Genomic DNA, 10,165 nt, shown 5'->3' on the forward strand with positions numbered 1-10,165 from the left:
GATAACTTGGGTTGGAAACGGCCCAATGGAATAACGGGCCATTAATGGGTATAAAGTGATACACTATTCATTACGGGCCAGTTTCACCACGGGCCGTTAATGGACCAAGACTTACAAAGGTCCTCATATGGGCCGAAAGAAGTCATGGGCCACACATGGGCCGGAAGTTAAAACGGGCTGAATCATATTGGACGGCCCAGATGACGCTACTGGGCCTAATTCGGATAGGGCGTAACGGGCCCTGGGTTAGCGGGCTGTAAATGGGCTATATGCGAACATGCCGTTAACACGCTTTCCGTGGGCCGGCCCGCCACCTTTTGACCAAGTCAAACGGGCCGGCCTTTTCACAGGAATGGGCCTCTGTTGGGCCGTGCCATGTGTCGCCGTATCATAGGCGCCTTCGGTCCAATGAGCGGATGACATCCGTCCCAACGGTGAGCCGACACGTGTTTCCTCTAGCCAATGATGATTTTACACGTGGAAAATCCCCATTGGTCGGGGCTGTTAACGGGTTATCGGATCCAAAACCCGACCCGATAGCTTAACGGCGTTCCGTTACGGTGGATGCCACGTGTCGGTCACCCTTGACGAAAGCACTTCTGTGACGCGCGATTTATCGTCAGACACTTCCGTGATGATAATTTTGGTAATGTCATGGAACACTTCTATGACAGCACAGGTATGGCTATCTTGATTCTGTCATAAAATCGTCATGGATGTACGTGCATGACAAAAAACGCGACCTACTGTGACAAACACGTATCATCACGGAAGTGTATTTTTTTGTAGTGGAGCGAGAACCCTTTCCGGCGATTCTTTCTGTGGCTTCACCGCACTTCTCCATGGATCCTTCTTCATCCCCAGGCAAGCCACAACCACCATTTGCGTGATAGCCATGCAGAAGCATTGGTTTTCAACTTGAATCTTTAATAACTGTCTATTTGTTTTCCTACTATGATCGGTATTTTGGTTATGCTTATGGATCGGTGTTTACCATCGTGATATGTTTTCATGCACTCTGTTATTATGTTCTTCATGCTAGTATTACTTTAATATTGGCAATTTTTGGTAGTAGTACATGTTGGTGATGGTTTTCGGTGCCTGACTATCGTCTGTTCCGAGTAACGTTGTTATGCATGTTCCTTTGCATCCAGTTGATTAAATACTTGCATGGTAGTTTTATCGTTATGTTATTGCATGGTATTTATTGTTGATGCTAGTGGTCATGTTATGCTATGGGTAGTGATCTAGTTGTGATTTCCATGCTCGTCAGTATGCGATGCTCATCCGGATAAATGGTTAAATGTTGTTGTTATGCTCGTTGATTGGGATGCACCCCCATGCTTATGTTAATATCATGTTCATGCATTGTAGTTGCATCATGTTATTATTTTTATCATGACTCAGCATATTGCATTCAAGTTTAACCGGATTAAATTGAACTTGAACAACTATTGGCTGAGTCATGGTTCCACCATATCGAGCTGACCAGCGTAACCACGCTTACCTTTTGGGGGGTCCTAACTGGGTCTATTGTCATGCCTCTCGCCGGTGCCTCCCGTGAGGGAAGGTTATGCGCGGGCGCTACCTTGGCTAGGTAGGACGACATAAGCCTTGTGTGCCTGTTGTTTTTGTAAGGATCCTTGTCCCCGTTTGGGACCGTTTTGCCACGACGGTGGCCGTTGGTGCCTTTGGTAGGCACGGGGCCACCCAGGACTTAGCCCAAAGGGGAGTTGGTCGGAGTGGCCGGGAGATTGTCATGGCAGTAGGACGGTTTTGTCGGAACGCCGTTGGTCCACCCGAATGGGAGTGCGAGGCCATTCCGTGGTGTGGGTAAAGTGTGCTAACCTCTGCATAGTGTGTGTGTTAAATCTATCGATAGCCGCGCCCGCGGATATGGGCCCAATTCGTGTCGGTCACACTATGGGTCAATAGTAATAATAATGATGTGCTTAATAACAACCCTGGTTCGATGATGAAAGAAGTTGGTTGATATTTATGTGATCGTGAGAGGATCACTGTGGTATCGTGGATACCGAGTTGATAGATATTTGTGGTGTTATGCGAGAGTCAAGGGTAAAGGTCAAGCTCCTTGTGGTCATAAATGATTACTACGGTATTGTTAATACCAAGCTTGATTGGATCCTGAGATGATCGTGTGATGTCCGTGATGGTAAGTGATGCATGTGATGGTTACGAGGTAACCCGAGCAGAGTAAGTTGGTGCATGATAGTTTTATCATGTTACATGCTAGTCTCATCATGTTCATATGTTTATGCCATGCTCGTATTGTTCTAGCTGTATCATGTTGTACATGCCATGTTGTTCTGATAGTATTGTGTTCATCATTGCTTAATAATCTGTAATTGCCATGCCATTGTTTGTCTTGATTCTTTGGTTGCTGTGAGCTTGCAAGTACATTCAATGTACCGACCTGGCGTGTCATGCCAGTCTGCAGGTCATGCCAGATTTGATTGCTTGTTTGCCATGGATTCCTTGTTTGCGAGCTAGGATAAGCGTTCCGGCCAAAGTCCCTGCAGAGTGGAGTTCACCACCGCCGATGTTGTTCCGCTGCCAGGAGTTATTCCGCTGCATCGTGTTGTTCTACTGCTTGCATGGAGCAACCGTGGCAGGCGTAGTGTCGTTGTGCCGATGTAATCCCCTTGTACCCATATAGATTGTAATAAAGAGTTGAGTTGTTCTATGCTAAGCAGTGCCGTATTCCAGAAGACTTCTCCTCGATCTCTAGGCTGGAATACGGGGCATTCCGGTTTCTCTGAGCCGGGGTGCCACATAAAAGCTCTCGGAATGGAACGGAACTTTGCGAGGATTTTTTATATCAATAATAAGAATTTCTGGAGCCAAGACCTGCCGGAGAGGGGTACCTGGGTGTGGGCGCCCCCCTCTCCTAGCGCACCCAGGTGGGTTGTCCCCACCTGGTGGCCCCGCAGACCCTGAAACCACGCTATAAAATCCTATTTTTCCAGAAAAAATCAGGGAGAAAGAATTATCACGATCCACGAGACGGAGCCGCCGCCAAGTCCTATTCTTCCTCGGGAGGGAAGATCTGGAGTCCGTTTGGGGCTCGGGAGAGGGGGATCTTCGTTCGTCGTCATCACCAACCCTTCTCCATCGCTAATTCCAGGATGCTCCCCACCGGGAGTGATTAATTCCTTCATAGGCTCGCTGTTCGGTGAGGTGTTGCATGAGATTCATCATGTAATCGAGTTATTTTTGTTAGGGCTTGATCCCTAGTAACCACTATGTTGTTAGATTGGTGTTGTTATGACTTTGCCATGCTTAATGCTTGTCACTTTGGGCACGGGTGCCATGATTTCAGATCTGAACCGTTTACGTTATCATCATTATATCCATTAGATCCGATCTTGCAAGTTATAGTCACCTACTACGTGTTATGATCCGACAACCCCGGAGTGACAACAACCGGGCCTACTCCCGGTGATGATCGTACTTTGAGGAGTTCATGTATTCATTATGTGTTAGTGCTTTGTTCCGGTTCTCTAATAAAAGGAGGCCTTAATATCCCTTAGTTTCCAATATGGACCCCGCTGCCACGGGAGGGTAGGACAAAAGATGTCATGCCAAGTTCTTTTAATAAAGCACGTATGACTATTTACGGAATACATGCCTACATTATATCGATGAACTGGAGCTAGTGCCGTATCGCCCTACGTTATAATTGTCACATGATTAATATCATTCAAAAAATCACCGATCCAATGCCTACGAATTTATCTTATATTGTTTCTGCTAAGTTACTACTGCTATCATCACTGTTACACTTGCTATAAAATTACTGCTATCACTGTTACTATTACCGTTGCTGCTGTCACTATTATCAAAACTATCAAACTACTTTGCTAATGATTACTTGCTGCAGATAATTAATCTCCAGGTGTGGTTGAATTGACAACTCAGCTGCTAATACCTTCAAATATTCTTTGGCTCCCCTTGTGCCGAATCTATAAATTTGGGTTGAATAATCTACCCTCGAAAACTGTTGCGATCCCCTATACTTGTGGGTTATCACAGATATTAAGTCTTTCAGGTGTGGTTGAATTGACAATTCAGCTGCTAATACTCGAGAATATTATTTGGCCCCCCTTGTGTCGAATAAATAAATTTGGGTTGAATACTCTACCCTCGAAAACTGTTGCGATCCCCTATACTTGTGGGTTATCACATTCCCACCTTCTGATTTCTCCCCATCTACAATGTTAATCGGCCTCAGAGGGATAGACGTCGTGTCTAGATCATCATGCCCATCCCAAGGTTCATCTCCTGAGCAGATCTCTTTCTTGGCATGGTATAGTGTTTCACGGTACTTCCCCTACCTATTTTCCTACCATACATCATCGCACACATGCATATGCCACTGTCCTTCTGTTGGCGATCATCCACCGGCCATACTTGAGGGTTATGTTATGGATGAGGGAACTGCTAGAGACTTTCTTGCTTGTAATGATAGAGATGATCTTAAGAAATTGTTAGATAAGCCGAAAGAAAAGTCTTTGAATGCTAGAATGAAATATGATCCTAAGTTTGCTACTTCACCTATCTTTGTTACTGATAAGGATTATGAATTCTCTGTCGATCCTGAGTTAATTACTTTGGTTTAATCTGATCCTTTCTATGGTTATGAATCTGAAACTGTTGTGGCACATCTTATTAAAATGAATGATATAGCCACCCTATTTGCTCATGAGGAAAAAAAATCGCTATTACTATATTCTTAAGTTGTTTCCTTTCTCATTAAAGGGTGCCGGTAAGTTATGGTTTAATTCTCTTGCTCTTGGTTGTGTGCATAGTCCCCAGGATATGATTTACTACTTCTCTCACAAATATTTCGCTGCTCATAAGAAACAAGCTGCTTTAAAGGAAATATTTAACTTCATGCAAATTAAAGAAGAGAGTCTCGCACAAGCTTGGGGGAGGCTTCTCCAATTACTTAATGCTTTGCCTGATCATCCTCTATTGATGCTCAACCTAGTAATGATGATGTTAATGTTGATGCTCAACCTAGTAATGATAATGATGTAGAGATTTAACCTGCTGTTGATCTTGATAACCCACAATCAAAGAATCAACATTCTGATAAGAGAGACTTTGTTGCTAGGAAGCTGTTGGGGAATGGAGTATTTCAAAATATTTGCCTACGATCACGCAAGATCTATCTAGAAGAAGCATAGCAACGAGCGGGGAGAGTGTGTCCACGTACCCTCGTAGACCGAAAGCGGAAGCGTTTAGTGATACGTCTCCAACGTATCTATATTTTTTTATTGTTCCATGCTATTATATTATCTGTTTTGGATGTTTATGGGTTTTATTATGCACTTTTATATAATTTTTGGGACTAACCTTTTAACCCAGAGCCTAGTGCCAGTTTCTGTTTTTCCCTTGTTTTGGTGTTTCGTAGAAAAGGAATATCAAACGGAGTCCAAACGGAATGAAACCTTCGGGAAAGTTATTTTTGGAACGGAAGCAATCCAGGGGACTTGGAGTGCACGTCAGGGAATCAACGAGGAAGGCACGAGGCAGGGGGCGCGCCCTCCACCCTCGTGGGCCCCTCGTGGCTCCCCTTACCGACTTCTTTCGCCTATATATCTCCATATACCCTAAAACCATCGGGGAACAGAATAGATCGGGAGTTCCGCCACCGCAAGCCTTTGTAGCCACCAAAAACCAATCGGGACCCTGTTCCGGCACCCTGCCGGAGGGGGGATCCCTCACCGGTGGCCATCTTCACCATCCCGGCGCTCTCCATGACGAGGAGGGAGTAGTTCACCCTCGGGGCTGAGGGTATGTACCAGTAGCTATGTGTTTGATCTCTCTCTCTCTCTCTCTCTCTCTCTCTCTCTCTCTCTCTCTCGTGTTCTTGAGGTGATACGATCTTGATGTATCGCGAGCTTTGCTATTGTAGTTGGATCTTATGATGTTTCTCCCCCTCTACTCTCTTGTAATGGATTGAGTTTTCCCTTTGAAGTTATCTTATCGGATTGAGTCTTTAATGATTTGAGAACACTTGATGTATGTCTTGCGTGGGATAACCGTGATGACAATGGGTTATTCTATTGATTCACTTGATGTATGTTTTGGTGATCAACTTGCGGGTTCCGCCCATGAACCTATGCATAGGGATTGGCACACGTTTTCGTCTTGACTCTCCGGTAGAAACTTTGGGGCACTCTTTGAAGTTCTTTGTGTTGGTTGAATAGATGAATCTGAGTTTGTGTGATGCATATCGTATAATCATACCCACGGATACTTGAGGTGACATTGGAGTATGTAGGTGACATTAGGGTTTTGGTTGATTTGTATCTTAAGGTGTTATTCTAGTACGAACTCTTGAATAGATCGATCCGAAAGAATAACTTTGAGGTGGTTTCGTACCCTACCATAATCTCTTCGTTTGTTCTCCGCTATTAGTGACTTTGGAGTGACTCTTTGTTGCATGTTGAGGGATATTTATATGATCCAATTATGTTATTATTGTTGAGATAACTTGCACTAGTGAAAGTATGAACCCTAGGCCTTGTTTCCTAGCATTGCAATACCGTTTGTGCTCACTTTTATCATTAGTTACCTTGCTGTTTTTATATTTTCAGATTACAAAAACCTATATCTACCATCCATATTGCACTTGTATCACCATCTCTTCGCCGAACTAGTGCACCTATACAATTCACCATTGTATTGGGTGTGTTGGGGACACAAGAGACTCTTTGTTATTTGGTTGCAGGGTTGTTTGAGAGAGACCATCTTCATCCTATGCCTCCCACGGATTGATAAACCTTAGGTCATCCACTTGAGGGAAATTTGCTACTGTCCTACAAACCTCTGCACTTGGAGGCCCAACAACGTCTACAAGAAGAAGGTTGCGTAGTAGACATCAAGCAGTTTCTGGAGCCGTTGCCGGGGAGGTGAGGTGCTTGAAGGTATATATTTAGATCTTGCAATCGAATCTTTTAGTTTCTTGTTTTATCACTAGTTCAGTTTATAAAAGAAAACTACAAAAAAAATGGAATTGAGTTTGCCTCATATGCTTCATCTTTTTAATATCTTTCGTTAGTATGATGGAAAAGAAAATTGTGCCAAAGTGTTAGAAGAAGAATGCATTAAAATGTTTGGCACTGAATCTTTGAATGATGAGCATGATTGCAATGTTGTTAGTATGAACTCCTTGAATATCCATAGTACTAATGATGATTGCACTAGTCATGATGAAAATATCTCTTATAAGCATGTTGATTTTTGTGGAGTGTATTGGGTTTGCAAGTACACACCAAATAGGGAAGATAGATATTGCAAGAGGCATAAGCATTTAGAAACTAAATTGTTGCAAGAAAGGCTAGATGTTTGTGCTAAAAATTTAAATTTTCTTAGCCGTACTTGTGAACTTTGCAATGAACATGATCATTTCAGTACCCAATGCAAATTGTTTCATGATCATATCGTGTCCAAAAATTGCGATGACTTGATTTCCCTTGCACATCATAATGAACGTATTTTGCTCTTGGGTTATGAAGAAATGAAACGTATAACTAAGGCCATTCCAGAATTTGCCCTTGATAGAGTTCTTCATTTTGATCTAGAAGAAATTTATGTGTATTGTGCGGTGAATTGCATTGAAAATCCTTATATTGCCAACTACATAAAGAAAAGAAAACAAATAGAAGATGAAGAAAATACTAATGAAAGGGAAGAGACTTACCAATATTCTCCTATTATTTCTTATGATGAATCAGGTAACGAGGAGGAGCTTTCTATTCAACCAATCTCATTAATAAGGAGCTCCAAAAAGAGGATTGAACCCACACATGATGTGGTGAAGAAGAAGAAAAGAAAAAGGAAGAGAGGTAAAAAGATATCTCTCCCAAATAATGTTGCTCCTATTATTGTTGTGCCTCATGAAAATGAATCAAAAATAATTGTGGAAGATGATGCACTTGATGATGATCTCGTTATGCCTATTGCTTGTTGTGATGATTATGATTGGGAAGATAATAATACTTCTTATGATCTTGAAAATCTTTTTGGCACTTGCTTGGAAGAATATGATAATTGCTATACTATTGGTGCTATCCATACTATTAATGATGAGAGTGATTATGCTTATGATATGAAAAGGCCCAAGCTTGGGGAAGCTATGTTTGATGAGAATGACATATTTGAGAATATATTTGCTGAAATTAATGTTTGTCCCAAGCTTGGGGATGCTACGTTTAATGAAGATGATATTTTTAGCCTCCCAAGTTTTGATATGCAAAGTTGTCATGATGATAGCATGCCTTCTACCTATGATGATTATAGTTATGAAAGTGGATTTGGAGAGGTCATGACTTTATTTAGTGATGAGTCCACTATCTTGGAAGAGGTTTCAATCGATTATGATGAGAAAAAAGTTGCTACTTATGATGATTATTGTGATGATACTTATGCTATAAAAAGTAGTGATGATTATATTTATAAAACTTGTCATGATTATGATTACCCTTTTTCTGACTATTACTCTTTTAATGTGGAAACAATTTATAGTATTCAAGTCTCTTTTGATATTCCCACTATTCCGAATGAGAAGAAATTTGCTTATGTGGAGAGTAGTAAAAATTCTATGCTTGTAGATCATGAAAAGAATGCTTTAGGTGCTGGTTATATTGTTGAATTCATTCATGATGCTACTGAAAATTATTATGAGGGAGGAATTTATGCTTGTAGAAATTGCAATAATATCAAGTTTCCACTCTATGTTCTTAAAGTTTTAAAGTTATGCTTGTTTTGCCTTCCTATGCTAGTTGATTCCCATAAGTTGTTTGCTCACAAAATCCCTATGCATAGGAAGTGGGTTAGACTTAAATGTGCTAGTCATATTCTTCCTGATGCTCTCTTCATGTTTCAATTCTTATCTTTTATGCGAGCATCATTGAAATCATCATGCCTAGCTAGGGGCGTTAAACGATAGCGCTTGGTGGGAGGCAACCCAATTTTATTTTAGGTTCTTGCTTTTTGGTTCTGTTTAGGAATAAATAATCCATCTATCCTCTGGTTAGATGTGGTTTTATGTTTTAATTAGTGTTTGTGCCAAGTAAGACCTATAGGATCTTCTTGGATGATAGTTATTTGATCTTGCTGAAAATTCCAGAAACTTTCTGTTCACGAAAACAATTGTTAAAAATCACCAGAACGTGATAAAATACTGATTCCAATTGCAGTAGATCATTTAACAAATTATCTAGGTCTTCCTATTTTGGTAGAATTTTTTGTGTTCCAGAAGTTTGCGTTAGTTACAGATTACTACAGACTGTTCTGTTTTTGACAGATTCTGTTTTTCGTGTGTTATTTGCTTATTTTGATGAATCTATGGCTAGTAAAATAATTTATAAACCATAGAGAAGTTGGAATACAGTAGGTTTAACACCAATATAAATAAATAATGAGTTCATTACAGTACCTTTAAGTGGTGTTTTGTTTTCTTTCGCTAACAGAGCTCACGAGTTTTCTGTTGAGTTTTGTGTTGTGAAGTTTTCAAGTTTTGGTAAAGATTCGATGGACTATGGAATAAGGAGTGGCAAGAGCCTAAGCTTGGGGATGCCCAAGGCACCCCAAGGTAATATTCAAGGACAACCAAGAGCCTAAGCTTGGGGATGCCCCGGAAGGCATCCCCTCCTTCGTCTTCGTTCATCGGTAACTTTACTTGGAGCTATATTTTTATTCACCACATGATATGTGTTTTGCTTGGAGCGTCATTTTATTTTCTTTAGTTTTGCTTGCTGTTTGAATAAAGTATCAAGATCTGAAATTCTTAAATGTTAGAGAGTCTTCACATAGTTGTATAATTATTCGACTACTCATTGATCTTCACTTATATCTTTCGGAGTAGTTTGTCATTTGCTCTAGTGCTTCACTTATATCCCTTTAGAGCACGGCGGTGGTTTTATTTTCAAGAAATAGATGAACTCTCATGCTTCACTTATATTATTTTGAGAGTCTTTAGAACAGCATGGTAGTTTGCTTTGGTTATGAAACTAGTCCTAATATGATGGGCATCCAAGATGGGTATAATAAAAACTTTCATATAAGTGCATTGAATACTAAGAGAAGTTTGATACTTGATGATTGTTTTGAGATATGGCGGTAGTGATATTAA

The sequence above is a fragment of the Triticum aestivum genome, chromosome 3D (assembly GCF_018294505.1).
Source record: "Triticum aestivum cultivar Chinese Spring chromosome 3D, IWGSC CS RefSeq v2.1, whole genome shotgun sequence".
Classification (NCBI taxonomy): domain Eukaryota; kingdom Viridiplantae; phylum Streptophyta; class Magnoliopsida; order Poales; family Poaceae; genus Triticum; species Triticum aestivum.